Genomic DNA, 22,460 nt, shown 5'->3' with positions numbered 1-22,460 from the left:
TGCTGGAATTCATTAAAGCTAGAATTAGATTAATAAATTCTAGAATTCCTTAGAATCCAAATAGCTAAGGATCATATTTCACTTGATGTATGCATTGCCATGTTAAAAATGTGATACGTAGAAGTCTGGTTAGCTACTTAACTGATTTTTGACAACTGGTCAGAACTTGAGTATGTGACTATGGGGTGTGTGTGTGTGTGTGTGATTTGCAAAAATATATACCTAACACATAGGTAAACACACAGGTAACACAATGCATGCCACTTTTCCAAGGAAAATATTCTGAACCATGTACATCGATTTTGTTGTCATTGAATAAAAACTAGAACTTCCAAATAAAGACTTGTTCTCATTAGCTAACTATGCAGTAGCCAACTCTCTAGAATCATAAGGTTCATTAAGAAGATAAACTGTCTTATTAGGCAAATATTTACCAATGAATTGACTACTTAAAAATGTCTCCAAGTAAATACTTAGCACTTAACATTAAAATTTATTTCAGATAGATGTTGCCCATCAATTTTTACTGAATCTCAGATGCACAGACATCTGAAAGTACAGTACAAATATAGAAGGAAATGAAACCAACTTTACACTGTAGATCTTAAGAAAGATGCAAGATTCCTTGAGGTTGATTAAATTGTTGCTGAATCACCCAAATCACCTAGAAGACATTGACAAAAGAGTCTTTTTAAGGATGAAAATGGGTAAATAGTTGAAGTTAGTTTGACAACAATGTTTGACACTTCAAAAGAAAACAGTTTGAGAATGAAAGGATCCAAGACCTTAGAAAAGCTGTTAAAGATCCTGAAATATTTTTCTAAATAACAGTTTCCTGAACTTGCTTCAGAACTGAAGATGAAGCAAGAGATGCTTTATCACAGCATTATACAATACTTTCAGAAACCAAATTTAATCATTAACTTTATTATTTATGAATTAATAATCATTATTGTCCTAATCATTAGGTCATATATATAACTAGAAATCAAAATTTTTGCTCAACACATGCAAAACTATTTTTTATAAAGTAAGCTATATTTTAAAATTAATATCCCAAGCAAACTCTTTTTCATAATTTACTATGAATTTACTACTCTTTAAGTGGATCCTCTTTCAGTTACTTTTTAAAGAACAACATTTGTCATGAGATAATAAATTCTATCTGTGCATATGATGTTAAGTTTAAACCAATCTGAATTTATCTGACTGACTTCTTTAGGTTAAGATGTCAACTATCAATACTTCATTAGCTTGGGCATGAAAAAGACACAGCTGCCCTACAGAAGTTCACAGTTTAATTAGCGACTTATTCTCAGCTCCTAGAAAATGTCCATCATTCCCTGCTACAAGGCCCTCTCCACAGATATGTAGTTTGGTCCTTCAAAGCCATAAAAAGAATATCTCTGCAACTCTGAATCTCTGACTATGTTTGTTTCTAACTTCTGGAACAGATTTAAAAGGCTCATAAGATTGGGTCAGACCCATCCATACAATCTCTTTCTTGGTATATCAAAGAGTGATTAGTAACCTATGTCACATGGGTAAATTTCCTTTTTCCATGTCATAGAACATAATCACTAGAGGATAGCACTTATATTCACAAGTTGTACCCACACTCAAGGGGAGAGATGTATGTATTATGTGTACTCCAGGTGGTGGGAATCAAAAAGTCACATTTGTTAGCATCTCCACTGCTCCCATCATAGTCTTTCAGTACTGGGAAGCTGCCAAGCTTAGATGGTAGGAAAAAGTTTTCCAAAATTCTAATTTCACTTTGACAACTCAAAATTTCTCTCTAAATAAATATTCAGTTCCGTTCAGTCGCTCAGTTGTATCCGCCTCTTTGCAACTCCATGAATCGCAGCATGCCAGGCCTCCCTGTCTATCACCAACTCCCGGAGTTTACCCAAACTCATGTCCATAGAGTCGGTGATGCCATCCAGCCATCTCATCCTCTGTCGTCCCCTTCTCCTCCTGCCCCCAATCCCTCTCAGCATCAGGGTCTTTTCCAACGAGTCAACTCTTCGCATGAGGTGGCCAAAGTACTGGAGTTTCAGCTTCAGCATCAGTCCTTCCAATGAACACCCAGGACTGATCTTCTTTAGGATGGACTGGTTGGATCTCCTTGCAGTCCAAAGGACTCTCAAGAGTCTTCTTCACCAGTTTATTTGAAGTGGTAGACCCAATTTGTTCTTTTGTCGGAAAATATCTGCCAAATACCAAGTTGCATAATTTATTTCAGGTAAAAGGGTGCTATAAAAAATAGAGGCTATTTTGGCTTATGAACTCAATAAACTGATACTTTTTTCCTCTGAGACCCATCATATTTCATCATATTCATCAAGGGCCCTTTAGTTGAAACTTTTTTTTTTTTTTGTAGTTCATGACAATATAGAGTAGGATAACTACTAATAAATTTAGTCCATTACTTAATTTATGATAAGGTGGTGGGAATTATTTTTTCTTCCATTGCTTTTGCACCATAAGTGCAAATTTCAATACACTTAAAATGCAAATAATAACAATATTCAGTATATCACTTGTTAATTTATCTGCTAAACAATCATAACGTTTGTAAGGTGATTTCTACTCTTAAAAATGCCTCAATACAGAAAATGAGTTATATGTTCATCTCATGAAATATAGCCTACATCATTTATGTGGATATAAAATACATATTGTGTAACAGAGATGCAAGAGAGTGTCCTCCAAGTCACTTCCCCTTACAGAGAAAAATGCATGTATGTGTTCCTGAGTGAAAGCTTGTCTTTGATTACACCAGATTATGAACGTGTCCTATAAACTTGTAGGTCAAGAATGTAGATCTGAGATCACTGGATGGCCACTGCATCATTTGCAGGGTCTGAAAATGTATGTGTCTGACATATATTCTTTGGAAATTGGCTAAATTTTATAATTTATAATGGTTTAGCCATTAATAATGGCAAAAATACCATTGTTTTTAAATTACCATAATTTATCCTTTTTAAGATATTATATTTCTTAGTTATGGAAAATTACTGCCAATTAAGCTATGAGTTGCTACTGATTGTAAGACAAAACCCATTTTCATTCAGAGATGTTAATAAGTGGGAAAATGTTTGTGTTAAAATTGATAAAATGCCATATATCTGCATATGGCAACAAATGAGTAAAATGACATTACTGAATCCCAAGATTACACTTTAAAAATACCCTTATATCATACTAAATATGTATTAGTATATCACCTGTCCTAGCATGTGAGATGAGTGCAATTGTGCGGTAATTTGAACATTCTTTGGCATTGCCTTTCTTTGGGATTGGAATGAATACTGACATTTTCCAGTCCTGTGCCCACTGCTGAGTTTTCCAAATTTGCTGGCACAATGAGTGCAGCACTTTCACAACATCATCTTTTAGGATTTGAAACAGCTCAACTGGAATTCCATCGCCTCCACTAGCTTTGTTCATAGCGATGCTTTCTAAGGCCCACTTGACTTCACATTCCAGGATGTCTGGCTCTAGGTGAGTGATCACACCATCGTGATTATCTGGGTTGTGAAGATCTTTTTTTGTAGTTCTTCTGTGTATTCTTGCCACCTCTTCTTAGTATCTTCTGCTTCTGTTAGGTCCATACCATTTCTGTCCTTTATTGTGTCCATATTTGCATGAAATGTTCCCTTGGTATCTCTAATTTCTTGAAGAGATCTCTAGCCCTGTTCATTCTATTGTTTTCCTCTATTTCTTTGCACTGATCACTGAGGAAGACTTTCTTATGTCTCCTTGCCATTCTTTCGAACTCTGCATTCAAATGGGTATATCTTTCCTTTCTCTCCACTGGAGTGGCAGCTGCATGGCCCTGGAGCAACTTTAAGGAGATATACCCCCGTCCAAGGGCAAAGGACAAGCCCCAGCAAGATGGGAGGAGAGGTGAATTTGCATTTAGAATCAAACCCCATTCCCACCAGACACGCTCAGAGGGCTCAAATAAATCTTGTGTGCACCAGGACCCATAAACCCCAAGAGACTGATAGAACTGTGTTTGAGTATCTCCTGTGGAGGTACAGGTAAGCAGTGGACTGCTGCAGGGACAGGGGCTCTGGGTGCAGCAGACTTGGATATGGCATAAGCCCTCTTTGAGGAGATCACCATTAATCCCACCACAGAGCTGCCAGAACTTACACAGGACTGGTAAACAGATTCTTGGAGGTCACAAACAGAACCTTTGTGCACACCAGGACCCAGGAGAAAGGAGCAGTGACCCCAAAACAGACTGACCCAGACTTGCCCAGGAGTGTCCTGGAGTCTCTAGCAGAGGCATGGGTTGGTGGTGGCCTGCTGCAGGGTTGGGGACACTGAGTGTAGCAGTACATGCATGGGACCTTTTGAAGGAGGTCTCCATTATCTTCATTACCTCCACCATAGTTTGGTCCCAGGTGAATAACAAGGAGGGAACATAGCTTCACCCTTTAACACAAAATTGGATTAAAGGTTTACTGAGCATGGCCCCACCCATCAGAACAAGTCAGCCCCTCTGTCAGTCTCTCCCATCAGGATGCTTCCATAAGCCTCTTATCCTTCTCCATCAGAGGGCAGACAGACTGAAAATCACACCACAGAAAACTAACCAATCTGATCACATGGACCACAGCCTTGTCCAACTCAATGAAACTATGAGCCATGCCATGTAGGGCCACCCAAGATGGATGGGTCATGGCAGAGAGTTTTGACTTAAAATGTGGTCCACTGGAGAAGGGAATGGCAAACCACTTCAGTATGCTTGCCTTGAGAACCCCATGAACAGTATGAAAAGGCAAAAAAATAGAACACTGAAAGATGAACTCCCCGGGTTGGTAGGTGCCCAATATGCTACTGGAGATCAGTGGAGAAATAACTCCAGAAAGAATGAAGAGACAGAGCCAAAGCAAAAACAACACTCAGTTGTGGATGTGACTGGTGATAGAAGCAAAGTCCGATATTGTAAAGAGCAACATTGCATAGGAACCTGGAATGTTAGATCCATGAATTAAGGCAAATTGGAAGTGGTCAAATAGGAGATGGCAAAAGTGAACATTGACATTTTAGGAATCAGTGAACTAAAATGGCCTGGAGTGGGTGAATTTAACTCAGATGACCATTATATCTACTACTGTGGGAAAGAATCCCTTAGAACAAATGGCGTAGCCCTCATAGTCAACAAGAGTCCAAAATGCAGTACTTGGATGCAATCTCAAGAGCGACAGAATGATCTCTGTTCATTTCCAAGGCAAACCATTCAATATCACGGTATTCCAAGCCTATGCCCTGACCAGTAATGCTGAAGAAGCTGAAGTTGAATGGTTCTGTGAAGATCTACAAGACCTTCTAGAACTAACACCAAAAAACACCTTTTCATTATAGGGAACTGGAATGCAAAAGTAGAAAGTCAAGAAACACCTGGAGTAACAGGCAAATTTGGCCTTGGGGTACAGAATAAAGCAGGGAAAAGGCTAATAGAGTTTTGACAATAGAATGCACTGGTTTTAATAAACACCCTCTTTCAACAACACAAGGGAAGACTCTACACATGGATATCACTAGATGGTCAATACCGAAATCAGATTGATTATATTCTTTGCAGCCAAAGATGGAGAAGCTCTATACAGTGAGCAAAAACAAGACCAGGAGCTGACTGTAGCTCAGGTCATGAATTCCTTATTGCCAAATTCAGACTTAAATTGAAGAAAGTAGGGACAACCACTAGACCATTCAGGTATGACCTAAATCAAATCCCTTATGATTATACAGTGGAAGCGAGAAATAGATTTAAGGGCCTAGATCTGATAGACAGAGTGCCTGATGAACTATGGACAGAGGTTCGTGACATTGTACAGGAGACAGGGGTCAAGACCATTCCCAAGAAAAAGAAATGCAAAAAAGCAAAATGGCTGTCTGAGAAGGCCTTACAAATAGCTGACAAAAGAAGAGAAGGGAAAAGCAAAGGAGAAAAGTAAAGATACACCCATTTGAATGCAGATTTCCAAAGAATAGCAAGAAGAGATAAGAAAGCCTTCCTCAGTGATCAGCAAACATCATAATCTTCCACAATTTAGAGTTCTTAATGTCAGTACAAGGATGAACACTGGCAAATATACCAGAGCTATAATACAAAAAAACTAATGAGAGTTATCAGGAATGCTGGCTAAGTATCCTAACCAAGAGGGAAAAAAAATGTGACATGAATTCAGAACCACTTTATTAAGGAAAAACAATGTGTGTTTATAAAGGGACATTTATGCCTACAGACTTCCTGTGAGTACACAATGAAAGTATAGCTGAAAGAATTTTCCTTTTAATATCTTCCTCCATGGCAGAGAATAATTTATTGACTTATTGTCAACATTTATTGAACACACACCATATTCCAGGTGCTGTGTTAGGCAGAAAGTGAAAGTGAAGTTGCTCAGTCGTGTCCAACTCTTTGCGACCCCATGGACTGTAGCCTACCAGGCTCCTCTGTCCATGGGATTTTCCAGGCAAAAGTACTGGAGTGGATTGCCATTTCCTTCTCCAGGGGATCTTCCCAACCCAGGCATCGAACCTAGGTCTCCCACATTGTAGACAGACGCTTTACTGTCTGAGCCACCATGGAAGTCTTATATGTGATATGTTATTGCTATGATAGAATAACAGGATACCTTGATTGAATTATTCTAATTTCCCCATTATTACAAAATTCACATTGATTTGACTGCTTAAAAGTTATTGACCTACATATACTTTCAAGATTGTTTAATTGATATTAAATTAAACATTAAAAAGAAAAAAAACAAAACAGGATTGCTATCAGACACATGTCTAGACTTTTGTGTTTAATATTTAGTTAATACATTTTCCAACTAAATCATAAAGCACAGATATACTGTTTCATTCCTAGCATTCTCACTCAAACAGACAGGGGTATAAAGCTATTCAAGAACTCTAACATCATATTTCTATGTGAAGTAAAGCAAATGGCAAATATAAATGATCACTTGTCCAGGTTAAAAAAAAAAAAAAAAGAACTCTAACAGGATTGAGGCAAAGTTTCTAAGCAAAATTATTTTAGCTTCTATGCTTAGGGTTCATGTCTTTAATACTCTACTGGATTTAACATAGACTATCAAAGAGAAAATCAGTAGAGCTCACTTAAATATCAAAATTGGTTATATGTATAGTTAACACACAAAAACATCTTGCAAGATATTATTACCAGGATACTAATTTAAATAAATGCTGCTTATGACTGAATGCATAATCAAATTAAAATGAATGATATTAACATATTTAATATGAAAGACTTTAATACTTGTAAGCACACACATAAAGAGGTAACATCTTTACAGTGATTCAGAAATGTCAATAATTTTGTGCATATTTATGTTAATTATGCAATTACAGCATATGAACTAGATACTCACTGATATCTTACTCAAGTTGAAATTAAACCCCTGTTAAATTTGAACATCTTCTACAAGGCTACAGTCCATGGGGTCACAAAGAGTCGGACACAACTGAATGACTAACATTCTCACTTTCCTACAGAGCTGAAGTATATAATTAATTAAATTTTGCATGTAAAGTAAATCATACAATCTATTTTAAAGGGAATAAACTGTAGAGAAAATGCTATTTTGATTGTTCAACCAAGCTAAAGAAGAGGATTCTTCCCCAAAACAAAGTGGTTAAAGATTTATTTTGGATTGAAAAAATGCTCTCAATTTTAGTTTTTTTTTTTTTAATCATTTGTCATAATTCCAAATTGGAGTGGGATTTGAAGAATGTTACAATTAAGAAGACAAATGAAAGTAAGGCATCTAAATCAAAATGGAAGAAGTAAAAATGTCTCTTTTTGCAGGTGATATGATAGTATCATAGAAAAAATAAAAAAACTAAAAACTCCACCATAAAACTGTCAAAACAAATAGGCAAATTCAGCAAAGTTTCAGGATACTAACAATATACAAAAAATAACTGTGTTTCCCATACAGTAACCATGAACTTTGAGAAAGAGAAATTAAGAAAATTTACAACTGCATACAGAAGAAAAAAAAAATCTAGGAGTAAGTTTAACCAAGAAAGATATATTAAAGAAAATATAAATGAATTGAAAGATATTCCAGGCTCATGGGCTGGAAGAATAAAAGCTGTTAAAACAGGCACACTACTATGTACTACAGATCTGATGCAATTATTATCAAAATTACAATGTCAGTTTTCAGAGAAATAGAAAAAACAATCCTAAAATTCAAATGGAACCACAAAGATCCCAAATAGTCAAAGCGATCTTGAGAAGGAAAATCAGAAGCAGAAGCATCATGTTTCCTATTTTCAAACTACATTATGAAAGTAAAGCAATCAAAACCTTATGAGACTGGCATAAAAACAGACACATATATCATATGTGTCTGGAATAGAAGAGAATCCAGAAATAGAACTTCCCATTTCAATGCTCAATTTATTTATAACCTAGATGCCAAGGGACTTCCCTGGTGGTCCAGTGGCTAAGATTCTGTGCTCACAATTCAGGGAACCTGGGTTTGATTCCTGGTCAGGGAATTAAATCCCACGTGCCACAACTGAGAGTCTGCATGCCTCAGTTAAAGATTCTATGTGCTACAGAGAAGATCCGGCACAAATAAATAAATATTATAATAGAGAAGCCAATAATATACATAGGAAAGAGGCTCTATCTTCAATAAATTGGGAATAAATTGGACAAACAAATACAAAATAAAGGACAAATACAAAAGTATGACACTAGAGCCCTGTTTACACTGCATACAAAAAATAACTCAAAATGAATTAAAGACCTGAATGTAAGACTGGAAAATATAAAATTCCTAGAAGAAAATACAGGGAGGTTATCTCATCGACACTGGTCTTGGCAACGATCTTTAAGTTTTGACACTAAACAACAACAACAACAAACAAACAAAAAAGGCAACAAAACAAAAGGAAAGAAGTGGGACTACAGAAAACTAAAAAGCTCCAAACGAAACCATTAACAAAATGAAAAGACAACCTACAGAATGATAGAAGATATTTGTAAACCATATATCTGATGAGAAGTTTGCATCTAAAATATATAAAGAATTCATACAACTCAATGGAAGAAAAACAATCTTATTAAAAAATGGTCAGAGGAACTAAATAGATGTTTTACCAAAGAAGACACACAAATGACCAACAAGCACATGAAAAAGGTGATCAATAACACTAATCCTCAGGCAACTTAGAATCAAAACTACAAAGGTGTATATTGTCTCACAGATGTTAGAATGACTATTATCAAAAATACAATAGATGACAAGTGTCAGCAAGGACGTAGAAAAAAGGGAACTCTTGTAGATTGTTGAAATATCAATTAGTACAGCTGCAATAAAAAACAATATGGAGGATCCTCAAAAAATTAAAAATAGAACTATCAACCACTAATCCCATTTCTGGGGATATATCCATAAGGAAATGAAATTACTCTCTTGAAGAGATACCTGCACTTCTCTGTTTACTTAAACATAATAGCCAAGACATGGAATCAACTGAAATTCCATCAGTCGATGAATGGATAAAGAAAATAAACATATCATACACACACATATACACACAATGATATATTATTCACCCAGAAAAAGAAGGAAATTCTTCCATTTGTAAGAACACTGGATGGTCCTTGAGGACAGTATGCCAATGAAATGTCACACTTATTGTGAAAGACAAATACTATGTGGCCTCCTAAATTCAGAATTGAAAATAACCAAAGTAACAGAAACCAAACAGCTTAGTGATTGTCAAAGTTTGGGTTGGGTGGTTATGGAGGGGCAGGTCAAATGATATAAACTTCCAGTTATAAAACAGAAAAGTTCTGAATATATAATATTTAGGGCTTCTCAGGTGGTGTCAGTGGTAAAGAATCCAACTGCTAGTGCAGGAAACATAAGAGAAATAGGTTCCATCCCTGCATTGGAAAGATCCCCTGCAGGAGGGCATGGCAACCCACTCCAGTGTTCTTGCCTGGAAAATTCCATGGACAGAGGAGCCTGGCAAGAGTTGGACACAACTGGATGACTGACAATGCATATAATATGTATTCTGAATATAACTTAAATAAACAGTGTTGCAGTATACAGCTTGATGTACTCCTTTCCCAAATTTGAACCAGTCAGTTGTTTCATGTCCAGTTCTAACTGTTGCTTCTTGTCCTGCATACAGGTTTCTCAAGGGACAAGTGAGGTGGTCTGGTATTCCTATCTCTAGGATTTTCCAAGTTTGCTGTGATCCACACAGTCGAAGGCGTTAGCATAGTTAATGAAGCAGACATTTTTTTTGTTTGTTTGTTTGTTTTTTTCCCTTGCTTTTTCTATGATCCCACGGATGTTTACAATTTGATTTCTGGTTCTTCTACCTTTTTTAAATGTGGCTTGTACATATGGAAGTCCTTGGTTCACATACTGTTGAAGGGTGGCTTGAAGGATTTTAAGCATTACCTTGCTAGCAGGTGAAATGAGCACAATTGTACAGTAGTTTGAACATTCTTTGGCATTGCATTTATTTGGGATAAGAATAAATACTGACCTTTTCCAATCCTGTGATTACTGCTGACTTTCTCAAATTTCCTGGCATATTGAGGGTAGCTCTTTGACAGCATCATCTTTTAGGATTAGAAGTGGATCAGCTGGAATTCCTTCACCTCCACTAGCTTTGTTTGTAGTAATGCTTCCTAAGGCCAACTTGACTTCACATCCTAGAATAATAATAATAATAATGTATAATTGAAAGATGCTAAGAAATTAGATCTTAAATATCATGACAGGAACAAAATGTGTAATTATGTGAGGTGATGAATACTAACTGCAATTATTGGGGTAATCACTTCACAATATATACACAATCAAAATTATGTTGTACACTTTCATTGGTGTTCAGTTGCTCGGTCCTTTCTGACTCTTTGCGACCCCATGGACTGCAGCATGCCAGGCTTCCTTGTCCTTCACCATCTCCTGGAGCTTGCTCAAACTCATGTCCATTGAGTTGGTGATGTCATCCAATCATCTCATTCTCTGTTTTCCCTTTCCCCTCCTGCCTTCTATCTTTCCCAGCATCAGGGTCTTTTCCAATGCATCAGCTCTTCTCCTTAGGTGGCCAAAGTACTGGAGCTTCAGCATCAATCCTCCCAATGAATATTCAGGGCTGATTTCCTTTAGAATTGAATGTTGGTCTCATTGCTGTCCAGGGAGTCTCAAGAGTCTTCTCCAACACCACAGTTCATAAGTATCAGTTCTTCAGTGCTCAGCTTTCTTTATGGTCTAACTCTCACATCCATAACTAACTACTAGAAAAACCATAGCATTGAATAGACAGACCTTTGTGGGCAAAGTAACGTTTCTGCTTTTTAATATACTGTCTAGGGCTGTCATAACTTTTCTTCCAAGGAGCAAGTGTCTTTTAATTTCATGGTTGCAGGTACTGTCTGCAGTGATTCTGGAACCCATGAAAATAAAGCCTGTCACAGTTTCCATTGTTTCCCCATCTATTTTCCATGTGATGGGACCAGATGCCATGAACTTAGTTTTTCAATGTTGAGTTTTAAGCCAACTTTTTTACTCTCCTCTTTTGTCTTCATCAAGAGGCTTTTAATCCCTCTTTGCTTTCTGCCATAAGGGTGGTGTCATCTGCATATTTGAGGTTATTGATATTTCTCCCAACACCTTGATTTCAGCTTGTGCTTCATCCAGCCTGGGATTTTGCATGATGTACTCTGCATATAAGTTAAATATACAGCTTATGTACTCCTTTTTCAATTCTGTATCAATCCATTGTTCCACATGGTTCTAACTGTTAATTTTGACCTGCAAACGAGTTTAAACTGATGCAATTTTCATGTCATTCATATCTTGAAAGAGTGGAAAAATGAAAGATGACAATGAAAGTGGTCTTTGAATAATTCCTAAAAAAAGTATAATGTCCACTTAAAGCAAATAGATACATAATACTTAAAGCTAATGTGTATTTCAAGTAAGATGACAAAATTTTATTCACAATAAATAACCAAGAAAGTATGTCTTATCCTTAAGAAATGAGTAAAGTTATGTTATTCCATAGCTATACATACTTCCATATTTTATTATTATTATATTTACAACTTTATCATATATATAATAATTATATTAAATAAGAACATGGAAATCAGAGTTAAAAATAATGTGACTGAAAATAAAAAAAAATCATTGAATGAGTTAGATAAAGGTCTAAATATGAAAAAAGGTATATTAAAATGATGCTTAATAATGTCATATTTCATTGTTGCTGCAGAAGAAATTAAAGTGTAACCAGATGAAGAGAATTAAAAGTTTTTAAACAAATTACTATTTACATAAATTCCTGAAAGGAAAATAAAAAACATGCTTTAAAATAGGAAGCGTTCATTAAAATGTATTATGCTGAGAACAGTAAAATAGAGCATGAGATCCAAAATCTTACTTTTATAAAAGATGAAAATAAAAGTTAATGATGTGTACGTGTGACCCTATTTTAAATAAAGCAAAAAAAGTTTTCAGTTAAGGTGTGAGTTCAACAATATGAAAGCACTGGAGATGAAGGCATACAAAGTCACTGGGAAACCTACTGGGGTTTCAGTAGCTGAGAAGGAAATCAGTGCACATATTTTTAAGTGCATTACTGTTTTCATCCATTAGAGCATCTTTCAACAATTAAACTTTTTCCCAGCAAAGTAAATGATACTCCGAGGGCTTGCCATGGTTAATATACCTTTAGAAACTGAGCAATTCTTTTTCTCAGCAATAATGTTTTGATAATTACTGTTTTTTGTATGTGGAAAGCACTTTACACACATTAGATCATTAATAAAACTACTCCTGTGGGAAAATTAAATGGAACTTTCTTTTAAAAGTTAGATTTGAATACTTCTTGTAAATATGCACGCCTACAATACAGTAAAATAGGCACATATGACAATTTTTAAAAACCATTATTACTGAATTTGTTAGAATATTTGGAATAGTGTGTCTGTAGAGAATACTCTAATAAGAAGGGAAATAAATATTTTCATCCAAAGCTCAACTTGGAAACATGAGAAACTGAGCTGGGATTTACACAGCTAGATTTCTAACTAAGTTAGTTGCTCAGTCATGTCCAACTCTTTGAGATCCCATAGATTATAGTCTGCCTGGCTCCTCTGTCCATGGAATTTTCCAGGCAAAAACACTGGAATGGGGGGCCATCCCCTTTTCCAGGGATCTAACCCGGGTCTCCTGCATTGCATCTTTACTGTCTGAGCCACCAGAGAAGCCTGTTCTAACTAAGCATATCCTAGATAAGCTGTTGTTATATTTTAATATAAATACTTCAATTTCATATATTTTTACAAGGTTTAAAATGTTTTTTGAACATGTTGTCTCCATACTGTTTCTTATATACATGTACACACACGTGTATATATGTATGTATATGTGTGTGTGTATATATATATATATATATATTTGATAAAAAACATAGTATGAAATTACTTACTCTTTACAGCAGGCATTCTTTGACCTTATTATAGACAATAAAGGCAGTGAGATCTGAGGAGTTCAGTGAACAGCTTTAAAGCAACTGACAAAGTAGTTTCATTACCACAGGCTGAGTTTTCTCTTGTGAGTCTTAGGCAGTTCTTTCACTGTCCTTATTGCAGTCAATTTGTTATTTTAAGTGTTTTCCTCTGAAATCATATTGTTTCATTGAGATCCTTGGTCTGTCTTGACTCTCAGGGCACTCTTTAACCTAAAAGTCATTCTGATGGGTATATAAGACAGGAATTACTCAAAAAAATCAATTTTAAAACCACAGAAATATTCAGTGTGGTATTTGAAATAAATATTACTTTATATTGTGACACCGATCCCCGAAGGGCAAGAAGTAATATAGTCCAAGTAATATGTTGTTGGCAAATTTTAAATAAGTTCTATCCTCTTATGGGCTGAGAAGCAGATTGCCTATGTGTCATGAGAGCCAAGCGCTTGTCCCAGGAACACTAAAGATGAGCTTTTACCCAGAAGGACCTTTTCAGAAACACTGGTATTTCTGTAGTGTATCTTATTTGTTCTAATAAAGCATATCTATTTTTCCAGTGTTTCATAAGTTTGATATCGTGATCAGATTTTCTCTTGCTAAAGCATATCACCCAAGGCAAGTAGCATCACATTTAGTAACACTTTGTTTGGATTATGAATTGAATCCAAGTGCAGAGAAAGGTAGGGAGTAGTCTGATAGTAGAGCAGAGCAGGCTCTCTGTAAAAGTAATTACCCTAAAAGATTTTTTGTCTTCTTTTAGTGTCACGGTTTTCGTAGACTGGGACTTGGGGACTGGAGTCGACGAGAAGAAGGAGCAGGGGACCCAAGTCTCGAGTGAAACAAGGGTACTATATTTGCAGAAATACATGCTTATATATCTTCAATAAAATGATTACTCAGCCATTAAGAAGAATGACATTCCACCAGTTGCTACAAAATGGATAGTTCTTTAAGTATAAGGTCACTGAAGAGAGTCACGAAGGGAGTCACTGAAGGGAATCCAAGTAGGTGTTCTTTCCCATGATCTCAGTCCTGAGAACTGTGTGCAGCTCTGCTCGTTCCTGTTTTCCAGGAACTGATAAGGACAGAGAGTCCTTGAGAAATGGCACACAAAGGAAGAAAACAACATATTGGAGCCCTTAAAGTTTAACTTCCCCTGACATTTTAGTAATTTACTAATTATAATCTTGAATAGCTTTCAAATTTCAATTGTCTCATAATAAACCTCAACAAAATGCTAGTCTACTACAGAACCCAAATCCAAACTCAAATCCACTTCTTAAGTAGAAATATTTAGCAAGCATTGGTTATGAGAAACAGTATACATTTTAAACCCACTGGGTCTTGACCTTATTTAAAAAATAAAATAATCAGATTCATTTTAAACTATCATCAATGTGTCTGATGTTATTAACATGATCAAGCAAATTTATGGATTTTCTATATGATAACATTCAGGACAATTTCTTAAAACAGCTTAGAAAGTAGAAGCTTCTGTTTTCTGCAAAGAATGAATAGTCCACCTTTCTATAGGAGAAATGTTAAAAATGGAGATGACTAGAAAGAAAAACAGAGAGCCATGGTCTCAATACTGCAGGTTTATCTTTTTTTTAATCAAAGTGCAGGTTTATTTAAACATTTGGTTATATTCAGTTCAGTTCAGTTCAGTTCAGTGGCTCAGTCATGTCTGATTATTTGTGACCCCATGAATTACAGCTCGCCAGGCCTCCCTGTCCATCACCAACTCCTGAAGTTCATTCAAACTCATGTCCATCGAGTCGGTGATGCCATCCAGCCATCTCATCCTCTGTCGTCCCCTTCTCCTCCTGCCCTCAATCCCTCCCAGCATCAGAGTCTTTTCCAATGAGTCAACTCTTCGCGTGAGGTGGCCAAAGTACTGGAGTTTCAGCTTTAGCATCATTCCTTTCAAAGAACATCATTCCTTCCAAAGACTGATCTCCTTCAGAATGGACTGGTTGGATCTCCTTGCAGTCCAAGGGACTCTCATATTATTCCCTGTCATTTTGAAAATAAAAAAATGAAAACAAAATTATAACTGATTGAGTTGAAATTCTATTCACTTACTCTTCTTACCTCTCCTCTCAAAAAGAAAAGCATTATGAAAAGTGTCATGCATATTTCTCCATCCCAATATTTCTATGTTTATAAACAGATATGATTTTCCTAAACAATATATAACTGCTTTATATGTTTTTAATATAAACTATATTATTCTTTTTCAATCAATCAGCATCTTCTCTTCACCTACATTCTGTTTTGGAAAGGTATCCACATTGATACCTAAAGACATAGCTCATCCTTTTAACATTAGTGTTAATCAATGTTATTTTGTTTAAAAATTGTTACTGATAAATATTTAAACCATTTCCTAGCTTTTAGCATTCAAAAATGCTTCAACAAATACCCTCATTTTAACTGGCCTTTTACAACACTTGCAAGAGGCAAATTCTGCAGAAGAAAAATGAAAGCAATGTAAATATAAATTTAGTATTATTTCACATAAAAAGAGAATTATCTGGGATTTAAACTCAAAAAGTTAATAATCATAAAGCCAATCTGTTTATAAAAAATTTTTTTTAAAAATTTTAGAAGTTCTTTATCTGATATATACAAATAAGTATCTGTTCCATTACCCTATATTCTCTGGATTGAACATCACCACACACATTACCCTATGGTGGGCATTTCTCATTTGTAGCAGCAAAATACTAATAAATCACAATACCTGAGTGATTTCAAATTTGAAAACATTCTAGATAGGTCCACACTGCCCTGGAAATGACACAGAAACACAAACAAAATACAAAAAGAAAGACAAAGATCCCTTTTTGACCAGTTTGAGCATACTAGATGAAAGAAACAGTGTGTGTATATACACACACACATACACACCCATTAACACAAAAATAATCCATTAGATAATAGTATTGATCCTTTAAAAAGAAGAATCAGAAATTGGCCAGGACTGTAAGAACTGATTGACAAGAAAACAAAAAGATTAAAAAAAAAAAATCTTTTCCAGACTTAGATATTTGTGGGAAAATATTTGAGCTTCCTACTAATTATTAATTAATTAAAATTATATTTATTACATTTTGCTTAACATTTCTTGTTCAAAGGGTCACTGATATAATTTTTGAGCTATAATTATAAATCAGTATTAATTGAGAGAAGAAAAACAAATGATAAAAATATATAAACATAAATGGAGTGTCACAAATGTGCCCAAACTCTATCTTTGTCCAGAAGATCACAAAATAGAAGGAAGCAATACAACAGAGAAGAGATCCCTGCATTTTCCATGTGAACAAGTTTACAATGAATAGAGACTTCAGGTAAAGAAGAGCTAAGGTCAAGGTATGAGTGTGTGAGGGAATGAATATGTGTTACATGTGTTTGTGTGAGAGAAGCTGCTGATGAGGAATGAATGGAGGGGAAGGCAAGAGAAATAGATAGCAAATACCAACAAAAATCACAGCATGTCCTGTGCTGAGGAATTCCACATAAAACAGTGCTGGTGAAAAGAATGGAAAATGCAACAATATGATACAAAATTTGCAATTGGATTAAAACATAGGAACTATATAATATGTCTCATTAAATGAGAATATGAATCAGAAGTGCTGCATAAACTAGACTAGAATTTTGTAATCTTCCCTTTAATCCTACTTTTTTAAAAGAAAATTATATTTTCTTTTAACACTGGGTTTGTATACTGCAGCCTAAAATATTCTGCCATTCCTTAAATATTTTATCTTAGTTTCTTCATTCATAAACTAAGAACAAAATTAATATTTACTTCAAAAGTTTCTTGAATAGAATTAATGAGCTTATACATATAAAGCATGTAGTATTGTTCATGAAAGAATATATTAATAAAACAAAATACTAACCTTTTGTACCTCTATGGTTAAACTGTATTTTTTGTTCCAACATTTTGGTATTCTATATTTTCCAGTTTTGTCTAAAACAGTTTTGACTATTCTACCATTCCATCAAAAACATGTTCCTAAATTTATAGTATATTTATCATTTAACATTTTTCTATTAAAGACTTTTTAAAACTACAGAGAGCAAAGTGGGTAAGCTGTTGGGTTGAATTGGTCATTATTTCCCAGTTTTATGATTGGTCCAGAATTGGGATACTACCTTCACACTTGTCAATACTTTTTATTCTTCATTGTTGTTGCTGTTCAGCTGCTAAGTAGTGTCCAGCTCTTTATGACCTCATGGACCATAGCACACTAGGGCTCCTCTGTCCTCCACTGTCTCCCATAGTTTACTCAAATTCATGTCCTTTGAGTCGGTGATGCTATCTAACCATCTTATACTCTGTTGCCCTCTTCTTCTTTTGCCTTCAATCTTTCCCAGCATCATGGTTTTTTCAATGAGTTGACTTTTCACATCACCAGAGAAGGCAATGGCAACCCACTCCAGTACTCTTGCCTGGAAAATCCCAGGAACGGAGGAGCCTGGTAGGCTGCAGTCCATGGGGTCGCTAAGAGTTGGGCACAACTGAGCAACTTCACTTTCACTTTTCACTTTCATGCATTGGAGAAGGAAATGGCAACCCACTCCAGTGTTCTTGCCTGGAGAATCCCAGGGACGGGGTAGCCTGGTGGACTGCCATGTATGGGGTTGCACAGAGTTGGAAACGACTGAAGCGACTTAGCAGCAGACAAAGTACTGGAGCTTCGGCATCAGCAACAATCCATCCAGTGCATATGCAGGGTAGATTTCCTTCAGGATTGACTGGTTTGATTCATTCTTCATTCTTTTCCTGAATCCAAGCCAATGATTAAAATATTATTATGTGTGGTTTGTTTTATTTCTAATTTTCATCATTTCTTCCCCTACCTCTAACCTTCAGATTTATATATTATCATCGTTATCACTGTCACTGTTTTGATTTTGTTTTTTTTCCCCTAAATTATAAATTGGACCAAATTTTCATCATATTTATGAGAGAGAAGGAGTTAATACATCTATTTAGGATTTTGGTGTATTTTCTAAATAAAAAAGGTCCAAAGATGGTAGGTGAGAAACAGAATCATAGATGATTTATGAAAAATTCAGTTCATGGACAAAGGTCAGAATATTGATGGGAAAACTGGTTGAGTGGTGACTAAAGTGAATGAAAGAGGAAGCATTCAAAATCAACATAGCTCCTCACACAGTATCCAGTTCTCCTTAAGAATTTCTGGCAAAACTAATACAATTATGTAAAGTTTAAAAAATAAAATAAAATTAAAAAAAAAAAAAGAATTTCTCCATGACAATCAACACAGCATGCTACAAGTTACCCCCATTGCTACTTTTTTTTGTTTTGTTTTTTAATTTTATTTTTAAATTTTTTTAAATTTTTATATATTTTTTAAATTTTTAAATTTTTATTTTTTTAATTTTTTTTACCATTGCTACTTTTAACTCTTGGCATAAAAGTGAGAAAAAAAAATAAAAGTTTAAAATTCCAACTTACTCACTTTTGAACTTTTTTTTAACACTTACATTTTTATCTTTAAATTTTGTTATACCTACACTTTCCACTTAAAACATATGAAGATAACTCTTTCTTTAATCCTCAAAACCATGAAAACACAACCTTTTGACTACTGCCTGTGTACCATGCTAATGGGATACAAATGCAGAGTGTCTGCCCCCAGGAATCTCTAGATCTCTTCGAAGAAATCCCTTCGCTATTCCTAGCCAAAAGCATTTCTGTGGACTCATCCAGTGCAAAGTGCTGAATTTCCCAGAACTTGAAGTTGTTACATGTGTCATCTGACAGATTTTGATTATTTCTTTATTGCAGACAAAAAAGAGAGAGAATGAAATAGTAAGTCTTTGAGGGGAGAGTTGGCTGTAAACTGTCATTTTGAGGTTAAATTTAGACTAAAATTCTTAGAGCTTTAAATCAAAAGCAACTTCCTTTCAAAAAACCATTTTCTTCTCTGAATTATGTATGGTTTAGGCATATGCCTAAACCATACATAATGAATGAAACATTTTTTAATTACTATCAATAAAATATGAAATCAACACAAGTTCTTATTAAAATGTTACAAGGATTTTTTTATAAATCAATCAGAATAAAAAATCAGGGATATAGAATTATTCCTCTACACACAGGAAAAAGAAAAGAAAAGCAATATCTAGGTCATCTTTTTAAAGCTCTGCATCTTTATTACATAAGAGTTCATAAAACTACTTCTAAAAAACATTTATTATGTTTTTTAGAAGAATCAATAAATGTTTTTAAATTTCATCATTCTACACATTTTCACCTATATACTAATTTTTAATTTGTAGTCTTAATAAATGCAAGGCAATGAGAATCAGTTATTTTTTAAAATGAATATTAATTAAATTTAGAAAGGAAGCCTATAAACATATTCTGGATGTCATGGAAAAGATCTCCTATTCAGAGAATATGCAGGAATTTCCAAAATAGATTTAAATAAAAAAGAAATAAAAAATTTATAAAATGAGTGCTCTCTGATTTCTGTAAGAAAATATTTCCTCAATGGTAACAACCAAAAAAGGGTAAACAAATGGACAATTTTCACATTAGATATTCAGGAATGACACAGATTCAATTGCATTGTGCTAAACTAATAAAGAAAAGAAAAACTTGTTGCATATAAATATCTCTATACAGGACATATTTTGACTCTGAAACATAATAGTTGCTTAAGGTTAAGTTATTTTATTCATGTCCATTGAGTCGGTGGTGCCATTCAACTATCTCATCCTCTATCGTTCTCTTCTCCTCCCACCTTCAATCTTTCCCAACATCAGGGTCTTTTCAAACGAGTTAGTTCTTCGAATCAGGTGGTCAAAGTATTGGTGTTTCAGCTTCAACATCAGTCCTTCCAATGAATATTCAGGATTGATTTCCTTTAGGATGGACTGGTTGGATCTCCTTGCAGTCCAAGGGACTCTCAAGAGTCTTATCCAACACCACAGTTCAAAAGGATCAATTCTTCCATGCTCAGCTTCTTTTCTAGTCCGACTCTCACATCCATACATAACTACTGAAAAAACCATATCCTTGACTAGACAGACCTTTATTGACAAAGTAATGTCTCTGCTTTTTAATATGCTGTCTAAGTTTGGTCATAATTTTTCTTCCAATGATAAGCGTCTTTTAATTTCATGGCTACAGTCACCATCTACAGTGATTTTGGAGCCCCGCCAAAATAAAGTCAGGGACTGTTTCCACTGTTTCCCCATCTATTTGCCATGAAGTGAAGGGACCAGATGCCATGATCTTAGTTTTCTGAGTGTTGAGCTTTAAGCCAACTTTTTCACTCTCCTCTTTCACTTGCATCAAGAGGCTCTTTAGTTCTTCTTCACTTTCTGCCATAAGGGTGGTGTCATCTGCATATCTGAGGTTATTGATATTTCTTCTGGCAATCTTGATTTCAGCTTGTGCTTCAAAGGTGGTTCAACATATGCAAATCAGTATGTGCTACACAACACTGATAGAATGAAAAATAAAAATCATGATCATATCAACCGATGCAGAAAATGCACTTGACAAAGTGAAAGTGAAAGTCGGTCAGTCTTGTCTGACTCTGTGACCCCATGGACTATACAGTCCATTGAATTCCCCAGGCCAGAATACTGGAGTGAGTAGCCTTTTCCTTCTCCAGGGCATCTTGCCAACCCAGGGATCAAACTGAGGTCTCCCACATTGTGGGCAGATTCTTTACCAGATGAGCAACAAGGGAAGCCCAAGAATACTGGAGTGGGTGGCCTATATCTTCTCCAGAGGATCTTCCCGACCCAGGAATCAAACCAGGGTCCTTGCAGTCCAGGCAGATTCTTTTAACAGCTGACGTATCAGGGGAGCCTTTGACAAAACTCAACACCATTTCATCTTAAAACTCTTAAAAATTGAGCATCAAAGAAACAGACTTCAACAACATAATAGAGCATATATGCCAAACTCACAGCTAACGTCATAAGCTTAGTTTAGTCACTCAGTCATGTCCGAACATTTCAAACCCATGGACTGCAGCATGCCAGACTTCCCTGTCCATCATCAACTCCCAGAGCTTACTCAAACTCATGTCTGTTGATTTGGTGATGCTATCCAACCATCTCCTCCTCTGTTGTTCCCTTCTCCTTCTGCCTTCAATCTATCTCAGCATCAGTATATTTTCCAATGAGTCAGTACTTTGCATCAGTGGCGAAAAGTTTGGAGTTTCAGCATCAGCATCAGTCCTTTCAATGAATGTTCAGGACTGATATTGTTCAGGATTGACTGGTTCAATCTCCTTGCACTCCAAAGAACTCTCAAGAGTCTTCTCCAACACCATAGTTCAAAAGGATCAATTCTTTGGTACTCAGCTATCTTTAGAGTCCAATTCTCACATCCATACATAACTACTAGAAAAACCATAGCTTTGACTAGACGGATCTTTGTTGGCAAAGTAATGTTTCTGCATTTTAATATGCTGTCTAGGTTGGTCATAACTTTTCTTCCAAGGAGCAAACGTCTTTTAATTTCAAGGCTGCAGTCACCATTGGCAGTTATTTTTGAGCACCCAAAAATAAAGTCTGTCACTCTTTCCATTTTTCTCCATCTATTTGCCATGAAGTGATGGGACTTGATGCCATGATCTTAGTTTTCTGAATATTGAGTTTAAGCCAAATTTTTCACTCTCCTCTTTCACTTTTATCAAGAGGTCTTTTAGTTCTCTCTGCTTTATGCAATAAGGGTGGTGTCAACTGCATACCTGAGGTTATTGATATTTCTAACAGCAATCTTGATTCCAGCTTGTGCTTCATCCAGCCTGGCATTTTGTATGATGTACTCTGCATATAAGTTAAATAAGCAGGGTGACAATATACAGCCT

This window comes from Bubalus kerabau, chromosome 4 (assembly GCF_029407905.1).
Source record: "Bubalus kerabau isolate K-KA32 ecotype Philippines breed swamp buffalo chromosome 4, PCC_UOA_SB_1v2, whole genome shotgun sequence".
NCBI classification, from domain to species: Eukaryota; Metazoa; Chordata; class Mammalia; order Artiodactyla; family Bovidae; genus Bubalus; species Bubalus kerabau.
The sequence above is the reverse complement of the archived record's forward strand: the minus strand, read 5'-3'. Positions refer to the sequence as shown.